Source organism: Amblyomma maculatum, chromosome 1 (genome assembly GCF_055883805.1).
Source record: "Amblyomma maculatum isolate TAMU_Amacu chromosome 1, ASM5588380v1, whole genome shotgun sequence".
Taxonomy (NCBI): domain Eukaryota; kingdom Metazoa; phylum Arthropoda; class Arachnida; order Ixodida; family Ixodidae; genus Amblyomma; species Amblyomma maculatum.
The window spans coordinates 237814496-237825604 of record NC_139344.1 but is presented as its reverse complement, the minus strand read 5'-3'; the positions used below and the strand labels follow the sequence as shown (position 1 = coordinate 237825604).

The window sequence follows — 11109 nt, the reverse complement described above, 5'->3', positions numbered from 1 at the left end:
TGTAGCACAGAACTCGCCTGAAAGCTTTGTTTATCAGTATTCCCCATTGAAACAGTTCTAAGAAGAAAGCAATCAATTCATGAACTTTACTATAGGCATTCTCAATGCTTTTCTCGCAATTTTTCAAAAATTTTGTGCACTCCTGGAGCGCAGACCTGGCCCGAAAGCTCGCGCTTCACTCACTGCTGCGGCCGGCCGGCGGGCGTCAGGGGGAAAAAGCGTGTCGTGCGCAGCGCTCGCCGCCGCCGCGCGAGGAGAATCGAGGAGGAAAGCGCGGCGCGGAGGAGAGTGTCGCTACTTTCAAATTATCAAGGGACTTTACGACGGCGCGATATGAGGCCCCATCTGCAGCCGGTGTGACGTCATCACGTGACGTCATGTCACGTGACCCCACTTCAGGGTCAATGGTGGCCACCGCCGGGCGTCGCGCGAAGGCCCGAAACCTACGTTAATATGCCCCGCATAATAAATATGTCTCACTTCTCGGTGGACACATGCACCTACAATTATTGGCACACAGTTGCAGGTACATACATTGTTGTAAAACTTGGTCGACGAAGAAACAACCCCTTATTCACAATAAAAATGGCGGAGCTCTCTTTTTGTCTGAGTTAATGCGTGGTTCTCGTTCTTTCTTGCCGCTTTAAACTCTGAGCGGAACCAATATTCGCGTCGGAAAGACTGTGACTAAAGCTAGGACAGTTTCCAGTGCGTATTTTTGCTATGAGAAGGCTGACTGACGTAAGTTGCGAACCATCCGTGATGGCAGCACTTCACGGCATGCACATTTTGAGAAGTTAAGAATGTTTGTTTCCTCTCCGAACAAATTAATGCAGGGCTTGTGATCAGCAGCTGCCAGATGAACGCTAAATTAGGAGCTTGTACTAAACTTTATAGAGCATACAGCCACAGTCCACGGAGAGTTTGCAAAACTCGAGACGTCAGCTTCTCTGCATCGGAAAAACCCCTTCACCATGGCGGCCAAGCCTGTTTTTGGGCATAAATCGGGCAGGCCTCTTTCTGCATTGTGTTGCTGTCGGCTCTGGGAAGCCAGTTCTTCACAGGTGTCATTCCTACTCCCTACCCCCGCCCCAGCTCTCCCGTCCCGGCTTTGAAGGAATGCTGCTCGCCGAATTTATGCATGACATGACACTTGATATGGAAGTACTTTGCCCTGCACACGACTTCCGCCCCAATGACGGACCGAGTTGCCTTAGTAGAGTGGTTTTTGCTATGGCAGAAGTCTCTGCGAAAAAAAAATATATATATATATATATATCACTGATCTCCACTATATATATATATATATATATATATATATATATATATATATATATATATATATATATATATATATATATATATATATATATATATATATATATATATATATATAAACTCTTTATTCGGCTTACTTGCGCCCGCAAAAAAACTAAGCAGCTCGGCGGCGGCGATAGCAACAAACGTGCTCGTCGATCCTCGAACAAAGAATGCCCGTCGCACTCGTCAAAGCTCAATTTAAAGGCTGCTCAGAACATCTACATAACGTCTCAAACTGCTACTAACACAACCTGGAACATTGTAGAAACATACGCAAGTGATCGGAATCTTCGAGACAGATCTCGGCACATCTTTCGCGACAAAGAAAATGATAACGCGTCGTATCGCGACAACGAGCATGAACAAACACGGGATACAGAATTCATACGCGTGCCAGGATTACAGTGATAAGACCGGATGCCGGCGGCTGTTAAAAAAACAACAAATACAGTTTTGAAGGTTCGCGGTATTTCTCCCCCCTTAAAAAAAAAAAAACATCTCCTCGATGTTACAAAATAAACAAAGCAACTTAAATAGAAATATTACAAAGTTGAAACACCACGGATTCATTAACGTGCGTAATAAGGCTTCAGACGAACAACATGTACGATTTCTGGGCGTGTGCGTCGCCGTTGTGATGCTGACGTTCCGTCGGGAATGACTTCATGGTCCAGTGGTCCGACGTGGCGAATGATTTTGTGTGACCCAAAGTATCGACGCAGCAGCTTTTTACTTAGTCCACGGCTGCGAATTGGAGTCCAAACCCACACTTGGTCTCCTGGATTGTACTCTGCGTGGCGTCGTCGTAAGTTGTATCGTCGGGTGTCGGTGCGCTGTTGCTCTTTAATACGCAGCCGTGCGAGTCGTCGGGCTTCCTCTGCACGCTGCAGGTAGGCGGCGACGTCAAAGTTGTCCTTGTTGGTTACGTGCGGCAGCATTGCGTCGAGCGTCGTCGTGGGCTCCCTGCCGTACACAAGCTTGAACGGGGTCGCTCTGGTCGCCTCCTGGACTGCCGTGTTATACGCGAAGATCACGTACAGCAAGATTGTGTCCCAGGTCTTGTGTTCAGCGTCGACATACATGGCGATCATGTCTGCGATCGTTTTGTTCAGGCGCTCCGTAAGGCCATTGTCTGGGGATGGGACGCAGTTGGTCGTCGATGGCTTGTATGACTCTATTCCAGGATGGCTTGCGTCAACTCTGCCGTAAACGCCGTTCCCCTGTCCGTGATGAGCACTTCTGGGACGCCGTGTCGCAAGAGAATTTGTTCGGCAAAAAACTTGGCGACTTCTGCCGCGGTACCATTGGGTAGTGCTTTTGCTTCGGCGTAACGGGTAAGGCAGTCAGTGGCCACGATGATCCACTTGTTACCCATAGACGAAATGGAAAGGGGCCGAGGCGATCCAATCCAATTTGTTGAAAGAGCAAGATTGGGGGCGTAATCGGGTTTAGTAGTCCTGCTGGTCTGATCAGCGGCGTCTTGCGTCGTTGGCACTCACGACACGTCTTCACGTAGTGGGCAACTTCGGCAGGCAGTCGCGGCCAGTAGTACTTCTCCTTTATTCGACGCAACGTGCGCGCAAATCCGAGATGGCCTGTTGTGGGCTCATCATGGAACGCCTGCAGAATTTCCTGCTGGAGGTTTTTAGGCACTATAAGAAGTTGCGCGGTCCTGTTGGGTGCGTAAGTTCTTCACGAGGAGGCCATTGCTTAACGCGAATGATGATAAATGTCGCCTGAACACACGAGGAGGGGAAGTGGTCTTTACTTCTAAGTAATCGGCTAGCGCTTTCAGCTCAGGGTCTGATCGCTGTTGTTCTGCGAAACTGCTGGCTCTTACCGGTCCTAAAAAGGCGTCGTTGTCATCGTGCGGGGGAGCGTCAACGGGAGCACGTGATAAGCAGTATGCGTCGGAATGCTTCCGGCCTGACTTATAGACTACAGTCAAGTCAAATTCTTGAAGTCGTAGGCTCCATTTGGCAAGGCGGCCGGAGGGATCTTTCAAATTAGCCAACCAGCAGAGCTCGTGATGGTCGCTTAGCATTGAATGGTCGGCCGTATAGGTATGGACGAATCTTAGAAGTGGCCCAGATGATCGCGAGACACTCCTTCTCGGTCGTCGAGTAATTGACTTCGGCTTTCGTGAGGGACTTTCTAGCGTAGACGATTACTTTCTCCTGTCCGGCACTCTTCTGGACGAGAACGGCTCCTATAGGCCCACACTGCTCGCGTCGGTATGAATTTCGGTCTCGGCGTTTTCATCAAAGGAGGGCACTGCAGGCGGCGCTTAAGTTCGTCAAAAGGCTCGACTCTATAGACACCTCTGCGTCCTACGCGCCGGGCGCCGTGCGCGCCTGCGCAGTGAGCACCGCGCACCGGCGCGCAAAAAAAGAAAAAAAAAAGTGGTACATACATGGCGCGGTACGCGCCCGGTTGCGCGCTGCATAATCGGCGGAACTTGTCGCGGAGGCTTTTCCACCGCTTCTGGAGCATTTTTACAGCCTCTGTGACGAAAACACAAGAGCATACACGTGAAATGTTTGATATACACGACGCAGAGCGTTCGCTGATTTTGTTTTATTTTTTATTTATCGCATACTGCGGACCAAACATGGTCCGAGCAGGAGATTGGTCGATGCTTGCACGCCGGAATTCGGAGGCGTGCTACCGCGAGCAGCACGCGCGCCGAATATTAGGCACTGTCGGATCCGAGCGTCGTGAGCGCGCTCGGCTGTGAGTGGCGCCTCACGCATGCGCAGACTTCTGGCCGGCGCGCGCGCATCCAAGCGCGCAGGACGCGCGTTTCGAGGGCTCATGGAGTTGAGCCTAAAGGCTTCTCCTTGAGGCGCTTCCCATTTAAAAGGTACGTCAGCCTTTGTGAGCTGCGTCAACGGTTCGGCGATGCGCGAAAAGTTTCTGACGAATCATCGATAATAAGCGCACAACCCAAGGAATCGGCGCACAGCTTTCTTGTCGACAGGCGGTAGGAATTGCGTGATTGCAGCTGTTTTTTCCGGGTCTGGGCGAACACCATCCTTATTAACGATGTAACCTAGGAGCCGCAGTTCTTCGTAGGCGAAGTGACACTTCTCTGCTTTTAGCGTTAGTACCGATGACTTGATGGCTTCCAGCACTGTCTGCAGTCGTTTTAGGTGGTCTTCAAAGTTTGGTGAGAATACAACAACGTCGTCCAAATATACCAAACAAATTTGCCACTTTAAGCCTGCCAGGACTGTGTCCATTACTCGTTGAAACGTGGCTGGTGCGGAGCAGAGGCCAAATGGCATCACCTTGAACTCAAAAAGGCCGTCCGGTGTGATGAATGCGGTCTTCTCGCGATCTCTTTCGTCGACCTCAATTTACCAATATCCGCTCTTCAAGTCCATCGATGAGAAGTACTTTGCATTGTAGAGCCGGTCGAGAGTGTCGTCGATGCGGGGAAGCGGGTAGACATCCTTCTCAGTTATGCTATTCAAGCGGCGGTAACCAACGCAGGAGCGAAGTGTGCCGTCTTTCTTCTTCACCAAAACGACTGGTGCCGCCCAGGGGCTGTTCGATGGCTGGATTACGTCATCACGCAGCATTTCCTCAACTTGATCGCGTATATGGCTTGGCGTTCTCGCGGCGATACACGATAGGGGCTTTGGCGCAGAGGTCGGGCGTGTACGTCCGTTATAATGCGGTGCTTGGCCAGTGGTGTTTGTCGTACCTTCGATGATGACGAGAAGCACTCCCTGTAGCTTCGAAGAAGACTGCGAATCTGGTCCTTCCTGCTGTTGGTCAATGCCAGGTTGACGTCAAATGTGGGCTGACGGAATTGGTCCGGTACGTCTTCCAGTGGTTGGTCGTGGAGGGCGAATACGTCTTTGAGTTCTGCTAATTCGTCGAGAAAAGCGATCGTCGTGCCCTTGTTGAGATGCCGGTATTCTTCGGTGAAGTTTGTTACCAGCACCTTAGCTTGTCCTCTCCAGAATTTCGTGATGCCTCTTGCGATGCCGTCACCTCGTTCTAAGAGCAATTGGATATTTCCTTTGACGATGCCTTCAGCGGTTTTGATGTCTGCGCTACCTACGCTGACTGCGATGCTTGATCGGGGCGGCACGGTTCTCCGTCGAGGACGTTTAGAGCGACGTGTTGCGTCGAAGTCGTCGTAGCAGGTATGGCTTTGTATGCAGAGAGCTTGATGAGCTTGGATAGGAGGTCGATGATAGCCCTCTGTTCATTTAGAAAGTCCATGCCTAAAATCACGTTTCAGGAGCACCCTGCAAGACCACAAAGCTGGTGGAGTAAGTACGCCCATTGACGGTTATTCTTGCAGTGCACCGTCCCGATGGAGTTATCCATCCCAAGCGGTGGTAACTTTCCTGAGCTGAGAGGCTAACGGTCTACTGACGACTGAATAGTCAGCTCCGGTGTTTATTAGGGTTTACTCTGCGACCATCGACATCAACTTCAAGGTCGCTTATTCGCGTCCTCGCATTGCCCGCGGGCTTGGTGTCCGATCTCGGCTCCGTCGTTTCTTCAGGTCATGGCCGGGGCATACCGTTGTTACTTCGCTGGGCGGGGGTGTCGGCTTGCACTCTGGTCGTGTTGTCGTCGATGTCGTCGTGCGGAGCGGCAATGAAATGGCTGCGTCGTCGGTAGTGGTCGTCGGCGGCGGAGGGCCTTCGTCTTTTCGCCGTTGAGCAACCTCACCTCCAAAGGTTGCTGCCTTTAGTTTCCCCTACGGGGGCTAGGAGCCCGTCCTTCCAAGTAACCGCGGCCCGGCGACACAAATCGGGCATTGTACGGCGATGGGGAGCGTGACAGACGCCTTGACGACGAGTGCTCTTTGCTGCGCAGGAAGTCATTGATTTCCTGTGGTTGCTCACCAGGACGGGGTCGTGGGGCGTCGACAGCGAAACCACGGAGGCCGATCCGCCTGTACGGGCAGTGATGGAGGATGTGTCCTGCCTCACCACAATGGAAGCAGAGCGGTCGGTTGTTAGGTGTCCTCCAGGCGTCGCATTTCCTGGGGCTTGGAGATCGCTGGTAGACATGGCGGGCGGGGGCCAAGGGGCGGCTTTCGGGGGCAGGATGGTAGCGACGAGGGCTTGGGAGGTCGCGTCGGGGTGCAGGACGACGTAATGCAGCAGCGTAGTTCATCGCTGTTGCCTCTTAAGCTGGAACTGTCGCAGCCGTCGCTTTAGGAATGCCCACCACCTGCTGGACTTCTTCCCGGACGACGTCCGCGAGTGTCGCCACCTGGGGGGGGGGGGGGGGGTTGCGATGATGGCAGCAATCGGCTGAGTTCCTCTCGCACGAGCTCCCGGATGAGGTCCCGAAGGTTCCCTCCGCTTGCAGATGCGCTGGGGTAGGGGCTTGAGTAGTCCGGTTGAAGCGGTCGCTCGTAGTGGCGCATCCGGGTGTCCAACGTCTTCTCGATGGTCGATGCTTCACTTTCAAATTCGTCCACAGTTTTCGGCGGGTTCCGGACAAGCCCTGCAAAAAGCGACTCTTTAACGCCGCGCATTAAAAATTTCACTCTCTCACCTTCCGTCATGTTAGGGTCGGCGCGGAGAAACAGGCGCTTCATCTCCTCTACGTAGACCAGGACAGGCTCGTTTGGAAGTTGAATTCTTGTTTGGAGGAGGGCCTGAGCTCTTTCTTTTCGGACAGAACTTACAAAGGCCTTCAAAACTGTGTTTTGAATATCTCCCAATCCTTTAAAGAAGTTTCGTGATTTTCGAACCAAACTCGGGCATGTCCTTGAAGAACAAAGTAGACTTGCCTGAGTTTCGCAGCGTCGTTCTAGCTGTTGAATTCTGCCACACGGTCGAAAAGGCCCGTCCAGTCTTCCGCATCTTCACTGGGCAGTCCTTGGAAGATGGCGGGGCTGCACGAAGACGACTGGTGCTGTTGAATGGGCCATTTCCAAAGTTGATGCCTTCCGGAGTCGAACGGGGTCAGGCAGAAGACCGTGCTTCCGGAGTCGAACGGGGTCAGGCAGAAGACCGTGTTCGGGTTGTAGGCCTTGGAGTCGGCGGCTGGTTCGGTGACCTGTAGGCTGGTCCCCCAGGGCGACAGGAACAAGGCTGGGGTCTTCGCTTGAAGGATCAAAGGCAGCACCTCCACCAGATGTCACGTAGTGGTGACAAGGTCGTTGACACCAAAAGAAGACACAGGCTTGATGTTACTGAAAAAACTCTTTATTGGGCTTACTTGCGCCCTCAAAAAACTAAGCAGCTCGGCGGTGGCGATAGCATCAAACGCGCTCGTTGATCCTCGAACAAAGAATGCCCGTCACACTCGTCAAAGCTCAATTTAAAGGCTGCTCAGAAAAATCTACATAACGTCTCAAACTAGAAACATAAGCAAGTGATCCGAATCTTCGAGACAGATCTCGGCGCATCTTTCGCCACAAAGAAAATGATAACGCGTCGTATCGCGACAACGAGCATGAACAAACACGGGATACAGAATTGATACGCGCGCCAGGATCGCAGTGATAAGGCCGCATGTTGGCGGCTGTTAACAACAAATACAGTTTTGAAGGTTTCGTGGCAATATATAACTGTCAGTGGTGAGTTAGAACTTGAGAAAGTCAAAATCGTTGCCTATCGCGGAGTTGCTGTAGTATATATCGGCGGGGTAAAATGACCACAGCAGACCATGACCCGAACAATGGGTCGGAAAAAAGGCCACATGGAATGCGGGCTTTGCCGCTCGCGGGGCGCATGCGCGAATATTCCTCAGCCGCCATTTTCGCCGGGATGCCACACGAAAATATGGGGAGAACTTCGCGGCACCTGGGTTTCCAGGAACCAAATTCCCCCGCCTGATTGATGTGATGAACTGCTGTACGATAATTAAGCGCAGTGCTAGCATCTTTGATACTTCGTCTCACAAGACCTTTGCAGCACTGCGAAAGGCAGAGGCACCCCGGTCCAATCAGGATCACGCGCACTATAATAGGCAATTGTGCTCCTACGCCACTCTCGCCCCCCAAATTGGCGGGGGTGACAGTATAGGAGCACAATTCTCTATTGTAGTGCGCAGGGGCGAGAGGCACGTAATTAGCAGCACGAATGCAAGGGCTCCCCGCCTCCGCCAGCTTGTCTTAACATAGAAGACAAGGCCAGGTTCGCCAGCTTTCTGTTGCCATTGTTATGGTCAATGGGGCGCGGGAGACTGCTCACAGATGACTCACGCGATTCTGCACAAGCAAGCCGAGACCAGCTTCTGTGCTCTTCTACTGTTCGGAAATAGGCCCTGCTACTATAGAAACGAATTTCAGCACAAATTATGGGTAACCCGTCCCGTCAATCGCACGATCGCCTGTGGGCCGCAAGAGGGGCGCGCTACAGGAAAAAAAGGTTCAGTGCACAGCGCGACATCCTAAAATGCTTAATTGCTGCGATCCTCGAGCAAAAGTTTAAACTTTTATGGGTATTCATATTTATTCTCGGAGCCTGTCGACCGTTTCTGGGTACCCGCCTCGGAATGCGTCCTACTGGCCACTGCCAGCAATACGATATTTTACTACCAGACCAGCTGCACTCCAGGGTTCTTTTCCTTAGTATCACTCCCGGACTAGCCTGTTCACAAAGGGCTTCTACCTTAACTTACAATACCGTGTATACCTTCGCACCACAGAACACCCGCATGATTATTTTAAGGAAGTGTAGCCCAGCACGGCGCACGTGTACCCGAATACCGGATCATCTCAAGGGCAGCGAAGACAGCCCTGCAGGCTGCTAAAAAAAACGTTTATAGATATTGCCGCGAAACCTTCAAAACAGTATTTGTTGTTTTTTAACAACCGCCGGCATACAGGCTTATCACTATGGTTCTGGACCGCGTATCAGTTCCGTAATCTTTGTTTGTTAATGCTCGATGTCGCGAGTCACACCTTTATCAGTTTTGTTGTAGCGCAAGATGCACCGAGATCAGTCACGAAGGTTCCGGCCAGTCGGGTGTCTTTCCACAATGTTCCAGCCCGTGCTTGTAGCTGTTTGCGACGTTATCTAGATTGTTCTGTGCAGCCTTTAAATTGAGCGTTGACGAGTGTGACGGGCATTCTTTGTTCGACGATCGACGAGCGCGTTTGTTTCTATCGCCGTCGCCGAGTTGCTTAGTTCTTTTGCGGGCGCAAGTCAGCCCAAATAAAGAGTTTCTTTAGGTAGTGCAATCACCGACCCTTCATTTGTGTCGTCGACCTCGTCACCACTACGTGACAATATACTTTGCTTAAACCTTGCTATGTGAATAATGCAGCATGAGAAGGGGGACGACAACGGGAATTAGGAAAGGGAAATCGTGAACGACTATTTAACTCAGCCGTTCGTGTGCCTGAATCTCGAGCATCATGGCAGCCACAGCCGTCAGGATCGACCCGGACATCATATCCATTGCGTACATGTTGCATGATGACCACCTTGTGGAGGAGTTTGGTCGCCAGCATGGTCTGCTTCCGGCAGCCCCAACAACTCCACCCTCGGACGAGCAGCGCCGCGGAAGGCTCAAGAATTTTCAGCATTTCTGGGGAATATGCGGACGACTTGGCTTCAATCCCGGTAAGCCAAACTGCTCGGGCTTTGTCGTAACACGGATGCGGAAAGTTAAGAAAGGACCTCGTCCAACCTTTTGTTGCGGGAAGTGCCGGAAAGAGCTGTCCCAGGAAACCGGAGAAGCTGTGCTTCACGGCCGTAAGGCTACGAACAGCTTCTTCGCTTTCCGGGATGCAGCTGATCGGCCCAATGTGAAGCTTTCGCGGCGGGAAATCCTCTGGCTGATGTATGCCACAGCCAAAGGAATGAACGCCGCCTTGGCTTCAGAGTGGGTCAATGGGCGGTACAAGCTCGGACCGAAGGCCCGTACGGATTGGACAAACTTCATCCGTGAGGTCGGGGTCAAGGACCTGGGACAGAGACCGCTCATGAGTGGTCCCGGGGAGGAAGTTCAGGTGGATGAATCCCTCTTCCGCGGAAAGAGGAAAGCCAATCGCGGTCGGCTGCTCGCAGGTGACAATGTTCCTGGTCGTTTCCGGAACAACTACGGTGATGTGGAAGACCAGGGCCCCTGGATCATCGGCCTCTATTGGGTATCTACCGGGGAGACTCGGTTGTTCCGAGTAGACAAACGCGACGCCGCTACGCTGGAGGCAATTGCTGCGGAAAATGTTCTCCCCCGTACGAAGGTGGTGACGGACGAGTGGAGGAGATACAGCAGGCTGGAGGAGCTGTAGGACATGGCCGGAGACATGGACCTGGAACGCCCGACAGTGTACTACGAAGACAACTTCGTGGACCCCAGCACCGGTGCGCACACCCAATGCATCGAGCAAGCTTGGCAAAAGGCCAAGCGTGTTCTGGTGCGTACCGATGGCAACCGCGCCCTGCTGGACTCAAATTTGTACTGGTTTTGGGGGGCCCAGCATCAACGGAAGGACAAGGTGCGAGGACTCCTTCCTTCGACTAGTTGAAGCTTTCGCCCGCCAATACCCCCAATAGACTCTGCAGCATCGGAAAAGGCCCTTCTCAGGGCCACCCAATTTGTGCTTTGGCTGAGACCGCATTTGGTTCCCGACTGGTTCAATTTTCCTCTCAATAAACCTCAGGAGTGCAACAGATTGAAATAGGATTTGTAGCGCGCGCGCGCACACACACACACACACACACACACACACACACACACACACACACACACACACACACACACACACACACACACACACACACACACACACACACACACACACACACACACACACACACACACACACACACAAGACCTGCACATTGCTGCACA

The 11109-nt window shown here is 52.2% G+C and overlaps 1 pseudogene; it reads left to right on the top strand.

Moving 5' to 3' along the window:
• The first annotated feature begins 9667 nt into the window (after window positions 1–9667).
• Window positions 9668–10893, top strand: LOC146205983 (uncharacterized; annotated as a pseudogene).
• Window positions 10894–11109: the final 216 nt, after the last annotated feature.